General features: G+C 41.0%; 1 protein-coding gene across 5 annotated transcripts in view; it reads left to right on the top strand.

The window, feature by feature from the left end:
• exoc2 (exocyst complex component 2) overlaps nt 1–19,629 on the top strand; it is a 265,211-nt gene that overhangs the window by 695 nt on the left and 244,887 nt on the right. The window contains exon 1 of one of the 5 annotated variants that reach the window (XM_063069709.1): nt 5,204–5,226. The exons of the other annotated variants lie outside the window; for them this stretch is intronic. The gene's annotated coding sequence lies outside the window, so the exon portion shown is untranslated. Of the gene's footprint in view, nt 1–5,203; nt 5,227–19,629 lie in introns of those variants that run through there. 5 annotated transcript variants of the gene reach the window in all.

Below are 19,629 nucleotides of genomic sequence, written 5' to 3' on the forward strand. Positions count from 1 at the left end.
AAGATACTTAGTTGTCATTGAACTTACGTTGTCATGAGTTGTTGATGTACTCATTTTAAGATTTATATTGGTGTTGTATATATGTCTAATTGGTAATTGTAACATGTATCTCTTTACTGGTTTACTGTTTTTTTTAAGTTAATCATTCCAAAACGGTTAACTGTTATGAACGTAACAGGCTAAAACTAGTTATTGCTTGCAATTATCAACAATATTGAATTGTTTTCAGTGTTTTAATTGGGGTGGGGGATATCATGCTAAGTTTCTTGATCACTAAGAGCCTGATTATGCTGTCCTGAAAACTTATCTATATTTTTTCAGGACAGAGACAATGCGAACACTGTCTGTTCAGTATCCTGTACTGTGTCCAAACTTGTGAACAGACTTCTTAGGCAGTCCCTCCAGATTCAGTACGAACTGCTTCTAATTCACTTTTTTCTGTTCTGAAATTTCTGAGGAGTCCAATTCAGACTATACCAGAGGGGGCAGAGGATGGCTTGACAGAGTGTGTGCATGGTTTGGGATATTGTGCGCTCCATTGCTGGCTTCAAAATAGTATTCATGTGCTACATTTGAAGCAACATAGTTCTCAGTGCCTTCCTGATTGCACCTTCTCCATTTTGAATGGATAAAATGAGCTGGTGCATGAGTTTTTCCATTCTTTGCAAGAAGCAAGCAGATTTTTGAAAATATTTTTTGTTTTCTATGATGGAGGTTGGAGTTGAATGCCTGCTTCCCAATTTGATATTTGCTGTACCGAAAACATATCCTCCCCTCTAGACCTTGTCAGTGCCTTGATTGAGGATTTTAGTTCATTTATTGGGGAATTTGGGCATTATTTATTCCAAATCTCTGTAGTCATGCTGCAGGAGTTTTTTGGATTTCCACCTTCTGCAGAATCTCTTGTCCATGATTTGCCACAATGGCAATAGGTAGGGAGTGAGGAGCAATGAAGAAACAGTGATATATTTCAAAATCAGGAAGGTGCAAACCAGCAGGTGATGGAACTTTATACTTATTGTCCTGGTAGCGTTAATGTTTAGGGCAAATCAGGTTGAGTAGACTCGGTGAATACCAGCAGTGCATTTTGTTATGTGGTACACTGTACACACTGTGATTCATTGATGCATAGGGTACTAACAAAGTTGGTTGTTTTGTTCTGTTCTGAATTGTGTGAACCTATTGTGTTGTTCAGTCTCAACTCGTCCAGGACAGATGATGGGAAAGCTTTCAAAGGTCAGGAAATGAGTCATTTCCCAAAGGATGTGCTCATTCAAAGTATTAATGTGGTTGATCTAGTTGTGCTTGTGCTCAATGATAGCTACAACCCACATCCCCTCTGGTCTACCAACACCCCCCTCCCCCCCGATCACCTCCATCACACTACAAATACCTCCGAATCAGGTTTACTATCACTGACATATGTTGTGAAATTTGTTGTTTTGTGGCAGCAGTACAGTACAATACATAAACCACTTTAGTTTGGACTGTTAAGGAAAGATTGTTAGATTTTCTTGTTGGAATGGATCATTGCCTGGCCCTTTTGTGACATAAATATTACTTGCCCTTTATTAAATCATGCCTGAATGATGTCTAAATCTTGCTGCATGTAGGTGGGGAAGGATCATTTGTTGGCATTGAAGTTTGTGCTCTCACTTTCCCCACTTCTGACTTGCATCATGGAAGCAAGGCCAGAAGGATAAAGCAACGGAGATGTTTGGGCCTTTGTTACTGTGTTGCAGTATTCCTGCAATGATGTACCGGGCTGCATGGTGCTTGATAGCATTTTCAGTGACTTCTTTAATCTTTTGCTGATGTTTGCGAATAAACTGATTTTGATTTGGCCTGCCTGTTAAAACACAGCCATCCCTGGACTGCCTCCCTACAATGTTGGGTAAATCCCAGTGTTAGAACTGTACTTGAACAGCTTGGCTAGAGGTGCAGTTAGATCTGGAGCACAGATCTTCATTGCCACATTTAGGATATTACCTGGTTTTCTGGCCCTTATTGTATCTTGTGCTCTCAGCCAGTTCGGTGACAGTTGCTCCAGTGAGGATGGGAATCCCAGGGGAAAGATGAGATGGATTATGTTGTTGGCACTACTGCCTGAATGGGTTATGAATGCTTGTCTTGTTTAGGCCCTGAGCACTGAGGTCCTGAATTCTCCAGCTGTAGGTTGTTTAATTATCCACTGTCATTCATGAGTAGATGTATCACAACTACAAAGCTTCAGTTTATTCAAGTTGTTTGTCTATTGCATGTTGTTTCTGTGCATCCTGTGGGGTGGCATCTGATTGTTATGTCTGCTTGGTTTTATGTGGTTAGAAGTTGTTGAAACATACATTGCTGATGGCCCGTAGCAACTGGGGCATGTCCAGCTTTGAGATGCCAGATTTGTTCTCATTGTCTCCCATTTGGTGTGATTCGAATGCCACATAACATCTTGGAGAGTATCCATGATAAGAAGATCGGATAATATCTCAACAAAGGACTTGTGATAGACACTTGAACTGATGCTATCATGAAGAAGAGCAATTGGCACAAGTATATGGGTGAAAATCTAATGATGTACATTTTATTCTATTTGTTGGTTCTCGTTATCTATGGCAGATCTAGTCTGACAACTTTGTCTTTAGAGTTTAGGTAGTGATGGTGTTGCTTTTGATGTCAGTCTTTGAAGTTTTTCTAATAGATTCTATGCACTTGCTACCGCTCAAGATGGAGGAGCACTGGCTCATTTGCTGAGGGAGGATAGAAGGTTGTAATCAACAGAGTCAGAATTATAGAGACGTACAGCATGGAACTAGATACTAGAGATTCTGCAGATGCTGGAAATCTTGAGCATCACACAAAGTGCTTGGGGAACTCTACAGACTCCAGCCCCTGATGAAGGGTCTTGGCCTGACACATCGACTGTTGCTCAACATGGAAATAGACCTTTTGTTTCAGTGAGTCTGTGCTGACCATCAGCCACTCATGGGGCCCTCGTTTGGTCAAGGTTGACCATGGATGTTACATCCTCCTGCCTGTGTTGTTGGTGGGGCACTGTCTGTGGCTGACAAGACCAATGCGAGAGTGATAGTCTCTGTTGCAATAGTTTGCATCGTAAAGTGGTCTCGGCTCTGCTGGAGCTGCAGCGTTCCTTTCTATGCATCTGTTCATCTGCTGCTTTCAGGAGTTTTCCTTCGCCTGACTTAAGGTATTGTTTCAGGGTGCATTTCCATCTGGTATGGTCAGCTGCAAGTTCCTCCCTGAACTCAATGTTTATGCCCAGCACCTTCATGTCCCACTTGCAGATATCCTCGTAGCACCATTGCAGGCGGCCAGCTGTTCTTTTGTCTGAAGACATCTCACTGTAGAGGATGGCTTTTGGGATGCGGGATCCTGTATGTGGCGGACGTGGCCCAGCCAGCATAGCCTACGCTGCCTGAGCAGGGTGTTCACTGTACGGAGGCCAGCACAAGAGAGAACCTCAGCATTGGGGATTTAGTATTTCCAGCAGGTGCCCCAGATGCAAGAAAGACCCCTTAAATGGAAGGTGTTGAGTCTTCTCTCCTGCTTAGCATATGCTATACAACAGTGTGCTGGTGAGACAAGTGTTGTACACTACCATCTTTGTTTTGACTGAGTGCTTGGAGTTTTCCTAGGCTCATGAGATGAGGCAGGCATGGGTTGTTGCAGTCTTCCTTGTACTGTTGGCGATTTCTCAGTCCAAGGAGAAGTTGCCACTGATGATGGACTCCAGGTATGTGAACTGAAGAACAGCTTTCTGTTTGTAGCTATCAATGGTAGATATTTGTCTTTTTCAGGCTGAAAGTCAGGCCAAATTCCTTGCAGGCCTGGGGGAAATGATCCATCAAACTCTGGAGATTCAGCTCTACATCGGGTTCTTCCATCATTATTATGCACTCAATGGTGTCCAGAGCTGAGGTGATGACAGTGCTCATTCTGGAACAGAGGTCAGAGTAATGTTCTACCCATCTCTCCATTTGTTTACTCCTGTCTGTGATTACCTTCCCACTGATGGATTTGAGAGAAGCCATCTTGTTCTGAGAGGAGCCGAGGTTTTTCTTGATGCCATCATGCCGACATTGCTTGTCAATGCTGAAGTCTGGATGTCTTCACTGACCTGCATCAAGTACTCATTGGTGCAGTAGCTGGCAGTCTTCTGAACTTCTAGCAGCTCTGAGAATCTGTACATTCCTCTCAACTGGCAAACGCTTATACTTGGCTAGAGCAGCACGTTTAGCTTCAATGATGGGGGGTGATGGGGATTAACTCATTGTACCTGACTTTGAACCAGTCATTTATTTTCGAGTCGTCTTCCCAAATGTAGTTAAGGTTGTGTGGCATTCTGCAGAAGTTCCTGTTTCTCTGTGACAGTGGATGTTGGGTGCTCAATTCTTTTTTGAAGGACTTAGCAAACTGCTCCAACGTGCTTGGCTGTCCGGTGCCGTTCATATTGCCCACGCCAAAGTGACCAAGGCAGGAAAGCAGTGAGTCATGATCTGCACCATTTCTGGCATTGCAGTCACTTAAGAGAACAAGATCTTCCTTGCTGGGAGTACTTCCGATGGTGCCTGCAAGATTCTCATAAAACTCATCCTTTGCCTCAGATGTGGAGCAGTGTGGAAGCATACACGGGTAATTAGACCTTTGGTGTTTTCAGTTTGTAGCTATCAATGGTAGTGCCTTCACGTCTTGTCCCAAGGTGAGTGTCTTTTTCGGGCTGGTAGTGAGGTCAAATTCCTTGCAGGCCTGGGAGGAGTACTGCCTAGTTCCACCATCTTCATCAATGTGTTCCTCACTGCAAAGCCGACTCCATACTCTCTGGGCTCATCAGGGCCCTTCCCTTGCCAGAAAAAGCTGTAGTCTTTCTCTCTTCGTGTGCCTGAATCAGCCAGACACATCTTCTGGAGGGTGGCTATGTTCACATGAAGTCCCTTGAGCTCTTTGTTTATTGCAGCTCTCTTCCTAAATTAACTGATGTCTTGGAGACCAGTCATGATTGTCCGAATGTTCCAACATCCCAGTTTTAAAGCTAGTTTCTTTTGTTGTGTTGCCTTGCCTGGTGCAATTCTTTTCAGTATTCTGTTCTGCATGTGCACTAATCCCACATAACTCCCAATTTAGACACCAGTCACAAGATCTTTGAGAGGAGAGCCTCGCAAGATCAACAAGGCTAGAAACGACTTTGCCATATCCCTCTTGTTTGATAACATAATGGTTGTATGGTTTTCCTCGTTTGCTGTTGAAATTTAGCAATAGTGGTGTAAATGAATGACTTGATATGTTGTTTAAGGAGCTATATAAGAGTCAGTCATGTTTGAGATATTGTGTGCTTCTTCACCTGTTGTGATTGGTCTTCAATGGCTGATGAGTTTTATTGCAGATAGATTTCCTGATACATCTCTCATGCTTTGTGACGTATATTGTACATTCTCCATAACTGCAGACAACTGGAGGACATAGATCACTCCTTTTTGGTAGACCGAGTTTGGTGTTAGGATCAGAATCAAGTTTAATATCACTAGCGTATGTCATGAAATTTGTTGTGATGCAGCAACAGTGGATTGCAGTGCCTAATAAAACTGTAAATTGCATGTAAAAAGTGTGTGTGTATATATAAAAAAAAGTTATACAAGTAGTGCAAAAAGAAGAAGAAAAAAGATTGTGAGGTAGTTTTCATAGGTTCATTGTCCATTTAGAAATCTGATGGCAAAGGTGAAGAAGTTATTCCTGAGTCATTTTGTTTCCTCCCTGATGGTAGCAATGAGAAGAGGGCATATCCTTGGTGATGGGAGTCCTTAATGACGGATGTCACCTCTTTGAGGGACCACCTTTTGAAAGTGTTCGCAGTGCTGGGGAGGCTGGTGTCCTTGATGGAGTTGCATGAGCTTACAACTTCCTGCAACTTATTTCCCTCCTTTGCAATGCCCCCCTCTTTCCCTCCCTATACCAAATGGTGATACAGCCAATTAGAATACTCTCCATGGAACATTTGTAGGAATTAGTAGTGTCTTTGGTATACTAAATCTTCTCAAACCCTTTTATGAAATATAGCCGCTATAGTCCCTTCTGTGTAATGTGTTGGGCCCAGGATAGATGGTCAGAGACATTGACACCCAGGAACTTAAAATAGCTCACCTTTTGCACTTCTGATCCCTGGATGAGGACTGCTGTGTGCACCCTTGTCTTACCATTTCTGATATCCACAATCAATTCTTTGGTCTTAATAACCAGTTGTTGCTGCAACACCAGTCAACTAACTGATTGATCTAGTTCCTGTACGCCGCCTTGTTAGCATCTGAAATTCTGCCAACAATAGTATTGTAAGCAAATTTATAGATGGCATTTGAGCTGTCCCAACCCACAAGGTCATGGGTGAAAGGAGAGTAGAGCAGTGGGCGAACCATACATCCTTGAGGTGTACCAATGTTGATGATCAGCGATGTGGCGATGTTATTTCTGATCTGCGCAGACTGTGGTCTTCCAGTGAGGAAGTCAAGGATCCAGTTGCAGAGAAAGATACAGAGGCTTTCTGAGCTTTTTGATCAGGCCTGTAGGAATAATTGTACTAAACTCTAAGCTGTAGTCAATAAACAGCAGCCTGCCATAAGTATTAATATTGCCCAGGTGATCCAAGGCCACATGAAGAACCAAAGAGATCACATCTGCTGCAGACCTATTGTGGTGATAAACAAATTGTAGTGGGTCAAGGTCCTTGCTGAAACAGGAGATGATTCTAGCCATAACCAACCTCGCAAAGCACTTCATCACCGTAGATGTGAGTGCTAATTGGGCGATAGTCATTAAGGCAGCTCACCCTGCTCTTCCTGGGCACTAGTATGATTGTTGCCCTTTTGAAGCAGCGGGGGCTTCCAAATGTAGCAATGAGAGATTGAAAATATCTCTGAACATACCCACCAGTTGGTTGGCACAGGTTTTCAGAGCCTTAACAGGTACCCCGTCGGGGCCTGTTGTCTTGCGAGGGTTCACCTGCTTGAAAGACAGCCTGATGTCGGCCTTTGAGACAGAGATCACAGGGTTACCGGATGTTTCAGGGATCCTCAAAGCTGTAGTTTTATTGTTCCTTTCAAAGTACGCATAAGGTGAGCTTATCTGGGAGTGAAGCATCACTGCCGTTCATGATGTTAGGATTCACTTTGTAGGAGGTGATGGCCTGCAAACCTTGCCAGAGTTGATGTGCATCTGATTCCTCCTCTGACCTCAATCAGAATTGTTCTTTTGCTCTTGAGGTAGTCCTCTGGAAGTTGTACCTGGACTTCTTGTATAGTCCTGGATCACTAGACTTGAATGCCATAAATCTAGCCCTCAACAGAAGATGAATGTCCTGGTTTATCCACAGCTATTGATTTTTTTTTAATATATATGTTCTCCTGGTTTCATACTGATACATCATTTCACCATCAATGATGCAGGGTCTCAACCATCATCATTGACTATCCCTTTGCCTCCACTGGAACTACCTGACCTGCTAAGTTCCTCTGGTAGCTTGTATTTTCTCATGCCCACCAACTCCACCTATTATATTATAACAGCTCCAACATCTGTAGACAAATTGTGTGAAAAGTATAGGTTGATTGCCATTCAGCAAATTCCACTAGCTGATCATCCAATTAATGGTCTTCTCTCAACAGGAATAATTACCATTTTTCAATATGCTTCTCACCAAATTTTAGTCCTTTCTAAAGACCCCTACATCCTGAAGTGTTCAACTGCTAATACGCAGAGATTGCAGCCTCTGTAAAGCTAATCTGTCATGTGTTTCAAAGCTAAGCCATCTAGGTTGTTGGGAAGATGTGGAAATAGGATGGTTGTTAATAGGTGCCTGTACATCTCCTTCAGCTAATCACGCTGTATCCTGAATATTTGCCTTTTCATAATAGTGTTTTAGATTTAAGTGTTCTGAGTGTGTTATCCAAAAAAATACAACTTGGCTATAAATCTTTCTTACAATTTCCTTAGCTGCTTTGGCAGAAAACTAATCTAACTATAATTTTGCCATTATTGTCATTCAGGAGAATATTAGCTTTGAAATTTTACCTGCATCATGTAAATAATAAATGAATATTTTAGTACATTGCTTTAAGGCTTTTGAGCATGGTCTTGATTTTAGTAATTTATTTATAAACTTCCTATCATAGTCAGTGCTCTTTGCACCTGCCGTGTTCTTTCTCACTGTATATCTTCAACAGTGGACATTCCAATCTGGCCAGTATTGACTCCATCTTGGAATTGACTGGCAGGGTTCACATTTCTGATTCTATGTTTCTTTTCCTATGGAAGGTAGGCAAGGGTTGGGTGGTCAAGAAGGCCTTTGATCTGATGCTATAAATGGGGTTGCCAGAATTACCTTGTTCTGTTTAGAAGAATTATTTATACAAGGATGAGCATTATTTTCAAACTGGGGTTAAGAAAATGCTTGGTGATTCTTCTCATGTTTTACAATTGCTGTGAGAGTTCTTTGTTGACCTTTTGGTTTCCAGGTTTGTGACCTATAGTTATAATTTTAAAAACATTCTTAATAATAATTAGGACCATCTGTTGTATTTAACAGTATGATTAACACATATGTTAGCTTTTAACCTGAGTGGAACTGTACTGAAATTGTCATGTTCATCTGAAAATATACAGTGGCATAGAAAAGTTTGGGCACCCTGGTCAAAATTTCTGTTACTGTGAATAGTTAAGTGAGTAGAAGATGAACTGATCTCCTAAAGACATAAAGTTAAAGATGAAACATTCTTTTCAACACTTTAAGCAAGATTAGTGTATTATTTTTGTTTTGTACAATTTTAGAGTGAAAAAAAGGAAAGGAGCTCCATGCAAAAGTTTGGGCACCCCAAGAGATTTGAGCTCTCAGATAACTTTTACCAAGGTCTCAGACCTTAATTAGCTTGTTAGGGCTATGCTTGTTCACAGTCATCATTGGGAAAGGCCAGGTGATGCAAATTTCAAAGCTTTGTAAATACCCTGACTCCTCAAACCTTGTCCTGACAGCAGCCATGGGCTCCACTAAGCAGCTGCCTAGCACTCTGAAAATTAAAATAAATGATGCTCTCAAAGCAGGAGAAGGCTATACGAAGATAGCAAAGCATTTTCAGGTAGCCGTTTCCTCAGTTCGTAATGTAATTAAGAAATGGCAGTTAACAGGAACGGTGGAGGTCCAATTGAGGTCTGGAAGACCAAGAAAACTTTCCGCGAAAACTGCTCGTAGCATTGCTAGAAAGGTAAATCAAAACCCCCATTTGACTGCAAAAGACCTTCAGGAAGATTTAGCAGACTGTGGAGTGGTGGTGCTCTATTCTACTGTGCAGCGACACCTGCACAAATATGACCTTCATGGAAGAGTCATCAGAAGAAAACCTTTCCTGCATCCTCACCACAAAATTCAGCGTCAGAAGTTTGCAAAGGAACATCTAAACAAGCCTGATGCATTTTGGAAACAAGTCCTGTGGACTGATGAAGTTAAAATAGAACTTTTTGGCCGCAATGAGCAAGGGTATGTTTGGAAAAAAAGGGGTGCAGGATTTCATGAAAAAAACCACCTTTCCAACTGTTAAGCATGGGGGTGGATCGATCATGCTTTGAGCTTGTGTTGCAGCCAGTGGCACGGAGAACATTTCACTGGTAGAGGGAAGAATGAACTCAGTTAAATACCAGCAACTTCTGGAAGCAAACATCACACAGGTCTGTATATATATATAAAAAAAAGCAGAGGATGGCTTCTACAACAGGATAATGATCCTAAACACACCTCAAATCCACAGTGGACTACCTCAAGAGGCACAAGCTGAAGGTTTTGCCATGGCCCTCACAGTCCCCCGACCTAAACATCGCTGTGGATAGACCTCAAAAGTGCAGTGCATGCAAGATGGCCCAACAGTCTCACAGATCTAGAAGCCTTTTGCAAGGAAGAATGGGTGAAAATCCCCCAAATAAGAATTGAAAGATTCTTAGCTGGCTACAAAAAGTGTTTATAAGCTGTGATACTTGTCAAAGGGGGTGTTACTATGTACTGACCATTCAGGGTGCCCAAACTTTTGCCTTGGGCCCTTTTCCTTTTTTATTAATTTGAAACTGTAAAAGATGGAAATAAGAGTAATCTTGGTTAAAATATTAAAGAAATGTGTCATCTTTAACTTTATGCCTTTTGGAAATCAGGTCATCTTTTACTCTCTTAGCTATTTTGACTAGGGGTGCCCAAACTTTTGCATGTGACTGTATTGAATATATTTTTATATTTTGAATAATAAAATTATTTTTGGTTCTTCAAACTTAAATGTATTGTGAAGTATGTTCATGTTTTGTTTATGGATGCTTGAGCTTTACAGAGGTGAAGATAATGTAAACTTGTCATTTACAATATTGTGTCTTTACATTAAATACTTTGCAGGTGTTCCTTGTACTCATTGTGTGGTCTGAGGGAATACATACAGTGAGAGCATTTTGGTTGTAGCAGTAAAGCTAGGTCTACTTTTGCACCTCTGCCTTCAGTGTTGTTTTAAATCCTTAATAGAATTGAACATTTTCAGTTTCATATTGTGCCTTTTCATTATGGAATTTATTGATTATTTTGAAATGTGACTTTAAGGTTAGCCCCAAGTTGATCAAAATTATTTGTTTCAGAACTGGATGTTTCCTTAGAAATCTTAGTACAATAATTTCCTCTAATGGCATTTAATAATCTGTTGAGGACTGAGTTTGAAGTTTGCTTAACTTTGAAACACCATTTTTTGGGTATTTCCAAAGTTTTATAATTCATAAGTAGTGAAGCTTCCTCAAGTATTGTGACTAGTTATTTACTTGAGTTCTTGAACAGCTGAAAATGTTTAACTTGAATTTTAAGTGCATGGGGAAGTTGGGGAAAGTCTGTGTTTAGATAGAAAAACATTTTTAGAATCTGTTTATTATAACATCCTGTGTTTGATGGGTTATGGTAAAATTAAATGAAAGTTTTATGAACAGGTCTTGAAGATATAAAATATGAATCTTGATAATCGGACCCCTTAAGTTGTTTAGTTACAGTTGGAATGAGTGTCATATGTTTACACATTGTGAATGGTGGGTAGGTTGTGGGAAGCAAGTCTTTATCAATCATTTACATGTAGCTTGGGGCTACATTTTCTGGCATTTGGAACATTAATGGTGATTTTGTTCAAATCATTAAGGGTATTAATTGAAATTGATTGGGTTGATGTAAGTAAATTTTTAATGCATATTGATGAGTCAGGAACTAGAGAGATTATTCTACAGATTAGTACCAGATCTTTCACTTCTAACACAAAGGTGTTTAAAAGGAGTTCAAAACCTCCAACAAACCTTAATCGCTGCTCAACCATTTGATGAAATGGGGTTACTGAAATGGATAATCTTCACATTCAGAATTGGGTAAAAAAAATCTTTCATGATGTCATTGTATGATGAAATAGGCTCACAGGGATAAATGGTCTCTTTGTGTTCTGATGGAGTCTGTAAATGAAGTGGAGGCAAAAGAAGCACATCTCCAGTACCCCCAGCCTTGAATGGAGCTGGAGAATTAACTAGTCCACTTGAAGAGGTGGGGCAGTGGGGTGCAGGGCAGATATGTCTATTGTTATACCTGTTGTCAATGATGGATAACATGGATGGTTAAAAACCATCATGAAGCATTTACAAGCTCCTTCAGTTAAAACTGTTAGGGCTCCACCAGAGGCCTTCAGTGGCTAAATTTTAAAGAAAGGGAACAACAGTGAATTATAGTTAACTAGCTGAGACTGACAGCTTTAACATCCAAGCAAAATTTGACCAAGTGTAGCATCCAAGATTCCCCAGTAAAACAACGTGATTTGGGAGGAAATTTTCCAGTGCTTATCTGGGCTAATAAATGACGAATCTTGCATGCCAATTATTTCACACCAGAATTCTGCTGAAAGACTGTTCAATGCTGTGTCAAATTGCATTATAATTACTTTCTCTCCATCATAATGTCTTAACTGAAACTTTTGTACATTGAATATGAAGTCCATAAATAAACCATTGGTTCACTCAGCCAATATTGACATTTGTTGTTCACTTGTGTCTTGATTCTGTCTATTTGAAATGCATAGATGTTATTTTTCTCAATTACAATTTATGGCATTGAGTGGCACATCTCACTAAATGCTGTAGCTTCTGAATTTTATATTTGTTTTCTCAGTGACTTCATTGTATTGCCAGCATCCAGTCTTTGTTTCTCTTAAGTAGATACACTCACTCTTTGTATCTACCTCATTAAAATATTTTATAATATTAAATATATTTTGTTCGATTATGTTTGACCTTCTCTTTACAAGAGATGCTTGTTTCAAATGAGTAGAGGAAACACTGCAAATCATCTGCAGTTTAGGTAATGTCAGCAGAAAAATAAACAGTTGATGTTTAAGTCTGCTTATCTGATTGGAGTACCTTTGCAATTCTGATACATTTCTGTAAACATATTTTCTGTTGGTGATTGCACATTATAATCAGGAATTAAACAGAGGAAAGGACGGAGAAATATTCATGCCTGCACAGAGCAAAAATGTGGTAATATCTACATTTGGACTAATGTGTGTCAAATAGTTTGCCATTAATAAGTACCATCAGCAGTCACCTAAATCCTTCTCATCAATGTTTGAAGTGTCACCATTGATTTGACAGTGATTTAGCTTGACCAGCAGCTGACCCATTCATTTCGACATCCACATCACCCACTCTTTCAGCAAGTGTACATTGGATATAATAGTGATATTTACAGGAGCTATCAAGACAAGTTACGAAGATTCATTCATCACTGTTTCAAATCTTTTGAATGGAATACGTGTATTTTTTCCCCAGCAAAATTACAATGAGTAATTTTATTTTGTTGTATGTAACTTGATTTTTGCTTGGTAATATTGTTGTTGAACCACAGATATCAAAATTCAGTGAACCAGAGAATGAAGTGTAACACTTTGATTTTACTAAGTGCAATGTTATGAGATACCATTAACTTCTCAGTTCAGGACAGGAGATTTGTATTAACCAATGAGATAAGAAACTATCTTCTCATGAACATTCCCAGGACATGCACTCTTATTGTAATCATCAGGAAAGAGGTACAGAAGCCTGAAGGTGCCCACTCAGCAATTCAGGAACAGCTTCTTCCCCTCTGCCATCCGATTTCTAATTCAACATTGAAACCATGAACACTACCTCACTAATATTTATTTACTTTTTTTGGATTATTTATTTTAACTAATATACATGTACAGTGCTCATTCACCACCCCCCTTAGAATTTTTCATGTTTTATAATTTTAGAGCATTGAATCACAGTGGATTTAATTTGGCTTTTTTTGACACTGATCAATGGAAAAAAAAACTCGTGTCAGAGTAAAAACAGATCTCTACAAAGTTATTTAAATTAATTACAAATATAAAACGCAAAATAATTGATTGTACAAGTATTCACCCCCTTTAATATGACATGCCAGATCATCACTTGTGCAGCCAGTTGGTTTTAGAAGTCACATAATTAGTTAAATAGAGATCACCTGCATGCAGTCAAGGTGTTTCAATTGATTGTTGTAAAAATACACCTGTATCTGGAAAGTCCAGCTGCTGGTGAGTCAGTATCCTGGCAAAAACTACACCATGAAGAACAAAAGAACAATCCAAGTAACTGCCAAAAGATTATTGAAAAGCATAAGTCAGGAGATGGATACAAGAGAATTTCCAAGTCACTGTATATTCCTTGGATATACAGCGAATGACAATCATCAAGAAATAGAAAGAATGTGGTGCAGCTGTAAATCTTCCCAGAGCAGGCTGTCCTTAAAAACCGAGTGACCGTGCAAGAAGGGTCTAGTGAGGGAGGCCACACAAGAGACCTATGATAGTTCTGGAGGAGTTACAAGCTTCAATGGCTGAGATGGGAGAGAATGAACATGGAACAACTGTTGTCCGGGTGCTTCACCACTCACAGCTTTATGGGAAAGTGGCAAAGAGAAAGTCACCGTTGGGGGGGGAACCTCGCGTGAAATTTTGGCTAGAGTTTTCCAGAAGGCATGTGGGAGACTCTGAAGTCAGCTGGAAGAAGGTCCTATGGTCTGGTGAAACCAAAATTGAGCTTTTTGGCCATCAAACTAAACGCTTTGTGTGCTGTGTTTGCTGCACACCATCAAAAGCACAACATCCCTACCAGATTCATGGTGGTAGTTGCATTGTGCTGTGGGGGATGCTTCAGTTCAGCAGGCCCTGGAAGGCTTGTGAAGGTAGAGGATAAAATGAATGCAGCAAAATACAGGGAAATCCTGGAGGAAAACCTGATTTAGTCTACAAGAGATCTGTGACTTAGGAGAAGATTTGTTTTCCAGCAAGGCAATGACCCCAAACATAAAGCCAAAGCTACACAGGAATGGCTTAAAAACAGCAAAGTTAATGTCCTGGAGTGGGCAAGTCAGAGTTTAGACCTCAATTCAATTGAGAATTTGTGGCTGGACTTGAAAAGGGCTGTTCACTCATGATCCTCGTGCAATCTGACAGAGCTTGAGCAGTTTTGTAAAGAAGAATGGAGAAAAAATTTCAGTGTCCAGATGTGCAAAGCTGTTAAGAGACCTATCCATACAGACTCGAGGCTGTAATTGCTGCCAAAGGTGCATCAACTAAATACTGACTTGAAAGGGGTGAGTAATTATGCAATCAATTATTTTGTGTTTAAAATTTTAATAAATTTAGACCAACTTGTTGAAATTTGTTTTCATTTTGATAGCGCTTTTTCTGTTGATCAGTATCAAAAATGCCAAATTAAATTCCCTGTGATTCAATGGTGTAAAACAATAAAACATAAGCTTCCAAGGGGGTGAATACTTTTTATAGGCACTGTATGTACTCACTGTAATTCAGTTTTTCTGTATTTATCATGTATTGCATTGTACTGCTGTCGCAATGTTAACAAATTTCACGATACATGCTGTTGGTATTGAACTTGATTCTGATCTGAAGAACTAAAATTGCTTGTTGAAAATAAATTCTTTTTCCAGTTTGTTCATGATTGATTTCTATCTTAAGTCTGTCTAAAGTAGCGATAGGCATTTTATTTTCCAGATAACCTGTGCCCCCTCTCTCTTTTCCTGATCCACACAGGTCCTCCTGCACACAACTTTCTTTTTGCCCTTCTTTCTGAATAACCTCCCCCAGCCAAAAAAAAGTACCTTCTAAACTGTGACTTCCATCACTGAGAATGATAAGGTTCTCAGTAGAGATGCATGAAGTATCTCTATTAAACTCCCCTGCTAGATGCGGCATTCTGATTTGTACTTTTGTAATATTTTTGTTTGTTAAGTATTCCCAAAGTGATACATGTTGTCTACCAAGCTTGCTATATAATGCATTACCCATCTACCGATCCCATCTCTTTGGTGCAAACAACAGGAATTCTGCAGATGCTGGAAATTCAAGCAACATACATCAAAGTTGCTGGTGAACGCAGCAGGCCAAGCAGCATCTATAGGAAGAGGCGCAGTCGACGTTTCAGGCCGAGACCCTTCGTCAGGACTAACTGAAGGAAGAGTGAGTAAGGGATTTGAAAGCTGGAGGGGGAGGGGGAGATGCAAAATGATAGGAGAAGACAGGAGGGGGAGGGATAGAGCCGAGAGCTGGACAGGTGGTAGGCAAAAGGGGATACGAGAGGATCATGGGACAGGAGGTCCGGGAAGAAAGACGGGGGGGGGTGACCCAGAGGATGGGCAAGAGGTATATTCAGAAGGACAGAGGGAGAAAAAGGAGAGTGAGAGAAAGAATGTGTGCATAAAAATGAGTAACAGATGGGGTACGAGGGGGAGGTGGGGCCTAGCGGAAGTTAGAGAAGTCAATGTTCATGCCATCAGGTTGGAGGCTACCCAGACGGAATATAAGGTGTTGTTCCTCCAACCTGAGTGTGGCTTCATCTTTACAGTAGAGGAGGCCGTGGATAGATATGTCAGAATGGGAATGGGATGTGGAATTAAAATGTGTGGCCACTGGGAGATCCTGCTTTCTCTGGCGGACAGAGCGTAGATGTTCAGCAAAGCAGTCTCCCAGTCTGCGTCGGGTCTCACCAATATATAAAAGGCCACATCGGGAGCACCGGACGCAGTATATCACCCCAGTCGACTCACAGGTGAAGTGATGCCTCACCTGGAAGGACTGTTTGGGGAACTCTGCTCTTAAACGCATCTCCCCCATTTCACATACATCTGCTCTCACTCTATCCTCCCACCACCCCACTAGGAATAGGGTTCCCCTGGTCCTCACCTACCACCCCACCAGCCTCCGGGTCCAACATATTATTCTCCGTAACTTCCGCCACCTCCAACGGGATTCCACCACTAAGCACATCTTTCCCTCCCCCCCTCTCTCTGCATTCCACAGGGATCGCTCCCTACACAACTCCCTTGTCCATTCGTCCCCCCCATCCCTCCCCACTGATCTCCCTCCTGGCACTTATCCGTGTAAGCGGAACAAGTGCTACACATGCCCTTACACTTCCTCCCTTGCCACCATTCAGGGCCCCAAACAGTCCTTCCAGGTGAGGCATCACTTCACCTGTGAGTTGACTGGGGTGATATACTGTGTCCGGTGCTCCCGATGTGGCCTTTTATATATTGGTGAGACCCGACGCAGACTGGGAGACCGCTTTGCTGAACATCTATGCTCTGTCCGCCAGAGAAAGCAGGATCTCCCAGTGGCCACACATTTTAATTCCACATCCCATTCCCATTCTGACATGTCTATCCACGGCCTCCTCTACTGTAAAGATGAAGCCACACTCAGGTTGGAGGAACAACACCTTATATTCCGTCTGGGTAGCCTCCAACCTGATGGCATGAACATTGACTTCTCTAACTTCCGCTAATGCCCCACCTCCCCCTCGTACCCCATCCGTTATTTATTTTTATACACACATTCTTTCTCTCACTCTCCTTTTTCTCCCTCTGTCCCTCTGAATATACCTCTTGCCCAGCCTCTGGGTCACCCCCCCCCTTGTCTTTCTTCCCGGACCTCCTGTCCCATGATCCTCTCGTATCCCCTTTTGCCTATCACCTGTCCAGCTCTCGGTTCTATCCCTCCCCCTCCTGTCTTCTCCTATCATTTTGCATCTCCCCCTCCCCCTCCAGCTTTCAAATCCCTTACTCACTCTTCCTTCAGTTAGTCCTGACGAAGGGTCTCGGCCTGAAACGTCGACTGCGCCTCTTCCTATAGATGCTGCTTGGCCTGCTGCGTTCACCAGCAACTTTGATGTGTGTTGCCATCTCTTTGGTGACTATGAATCAGACTTTTTGCATGTTAATTTACTTTATGATTGGCCTTGGACCTCGGACCTCATTTTTTGCCATTGCTGTTGCTGCCAATTTCCATTCCGTAACGTCATCTGTACCTAATAATAATCATGTAGGGATCTCCTATGATCAAAATGGCAGAGAAGTTTTGTACAACAGTGGTAATAAGATGGAGTTCGGGAAATTATCAATGTGTTTGGTGCTTTTGATGACTGGAAAAGTTTTTATTTCATCTTTGTTGTATTTTACAAATGGCTTATGGTGTTAACCAAATTCACTGTCATGTTTCAGTCCAGAAATAATTGTTTTTTGGTGACTGAGTTGGAGGGCAATCTCAGAAATGCCTTCTGAGGAGCCACTTAGTGGGCAAGGCCTGCAATTACATGATAATATGTAACTAATTTCAAATGGCATATGTCAATGCCCACAAAATTATAACAACACGATGGCTGTTAATTTATGTATAAATGCTATGCAGGATCAATATATCATATGAACCATGTTGCTATAATGGTTGGAATGTGCACTGATCCTTTTGGTATACAGTAATTTAATAGAAGATACAAATGCACACTTAACATGGACATCCAGAACTACTTGTCATTTAAGTCTGTTTCTTCATACATGGTTTGCAATCCAGTCTGATATTTTAACATCTATCCTGATCTTGGGTTTCTCAGTCTTTGTGCTCTGTGGTATGTCTGAAGAATTAGCTTAACCATATTTTTCAACAATTGATACTTGAGAGAATTCTTCAATGTGATTAAATGGTAACATTATTTGATGTCATTATTAGTGGTGACCAATAGGAATTGGAGTTGTAAATGGGTGTGAATGTTACCCCCCACTTAATTGAGGTTTGTGTTTCATATCGAAAGGTATCTGATAATAATCTGATTTAAGGTCTCACTACCATTTTGGTGATCCATTCAGTAACCAAATACAACTATAGAGTTTGGATTTGGAGATGATATAAAATCTGCATTCATTTAAATGATTGTTGGTAATTCCTATATTTTTATCATTTACTTTCTTCATCTTTAATCAAATCAAGTTGATCAAGTTGACCCTCTCTCTTCACCAGTTCCATTAATAGTGTATTTTTCATTGCTCAGAAATAGACAATAGGTGCAGGAGTAGGCCATTCAGCCCTTCAAGCCAGCACCACCATTCACTGTGATCATGGCTAATCATCCACAATCAGTACCCTTTTCCTGCCTTCTCCCCATATCCCTTCACTCCGCTATCTTTAAGAGCTCTATCTAACTCTTTCTTGAAAGAATCCAGAGAACTGGCCTCCACTGCCTTCTGAGGCAGAGCATTCCACAGAACCACAACCCTCTGTGTGGAAGAAGTTTTTCCTCAACTCCGTTCTAAGTTGTCTACCCCTTATTCTTAAACTGTGGCCTGTGGTTCTGGACTCCAACATCGGGAACATGTTTCCTGCCTCGAGCCTGTCCAATCCCTTAATAATCTTATATGTTTCAATCAGATCCCCTCTCATCCTTCTAAATTCTAGTGTATACAACCCCAGTCGCTCCAATCTTTCAACATATGACAGTCCCGCCATCCCGGGAATTAACCTCGTGAACCTACACTGCACTGCCTCAATAGCTAGAATGTCCTTCCTCAAATTTGGAGACCAAAACTGCACACAATACTCCAGGTGTGGTCTCACCAGATGCCTTGTTGAAGCTGTATTGTCATTTTCAAAATCTGATGCTTGGAAAAATAATCTGATCTGAAGGGTGAAGTGAAAAAATCAATTAATGATGCTTGTTGATAGTCATCTGTTGCAAGAATTTTTGGGTCAAATATGTGATAACAGGCATTCATTTAGATTGTAGATGATAGGCATGTCAACTCAAACAGCACAATTCAGAGACGTGATAGAAATCAATGTTCTAAGTAGCATCAGTTGCTTGTGTTCAAAAAGCAGTGATTTTTTTTGTCACTGACAGGTGGTGAGAAATCAGCAGTAAGGCAACTCAGACCTGTTTTACTCACTGTTGTTTGAAGCATTCAGGCTTAGAGAAGCCAGAAGCAGCTGGGAGTGGAAATGAAACGATTTCACTACTTCAGCAATTTAGGAAGTACGAAGAATCTGATGGTATTGACAATCGTCTTGAACGTTGCAATGAAAATTAAGATTTAGAGGGTGCAATTCCCGATAGCATTAGATGAAGGCAGTTTATTATCTACACAAGGTGGCTTCACTGATTTTGTTCGTTTATAGTGAATCAAAAGAATGCGGCAGCATACATTGAATTCCTCCCGTAACTATTGGCAACTGATACAGTTTTATA

Source organism: Mobula hypostoma, chromosome 17 (assembly GCF_963921235.1).
Source record: "Mobula hypostoma chromosome 17, sMobHyp1.1, whole genome shotgun sequence".
NCBI classification, from domain to species: Eukaryota; Metazoa; Chordata; class Chondrichthyes; order Myliobatiformes; family Myliobatidae; genus Mobula; species Mobula hypostoma.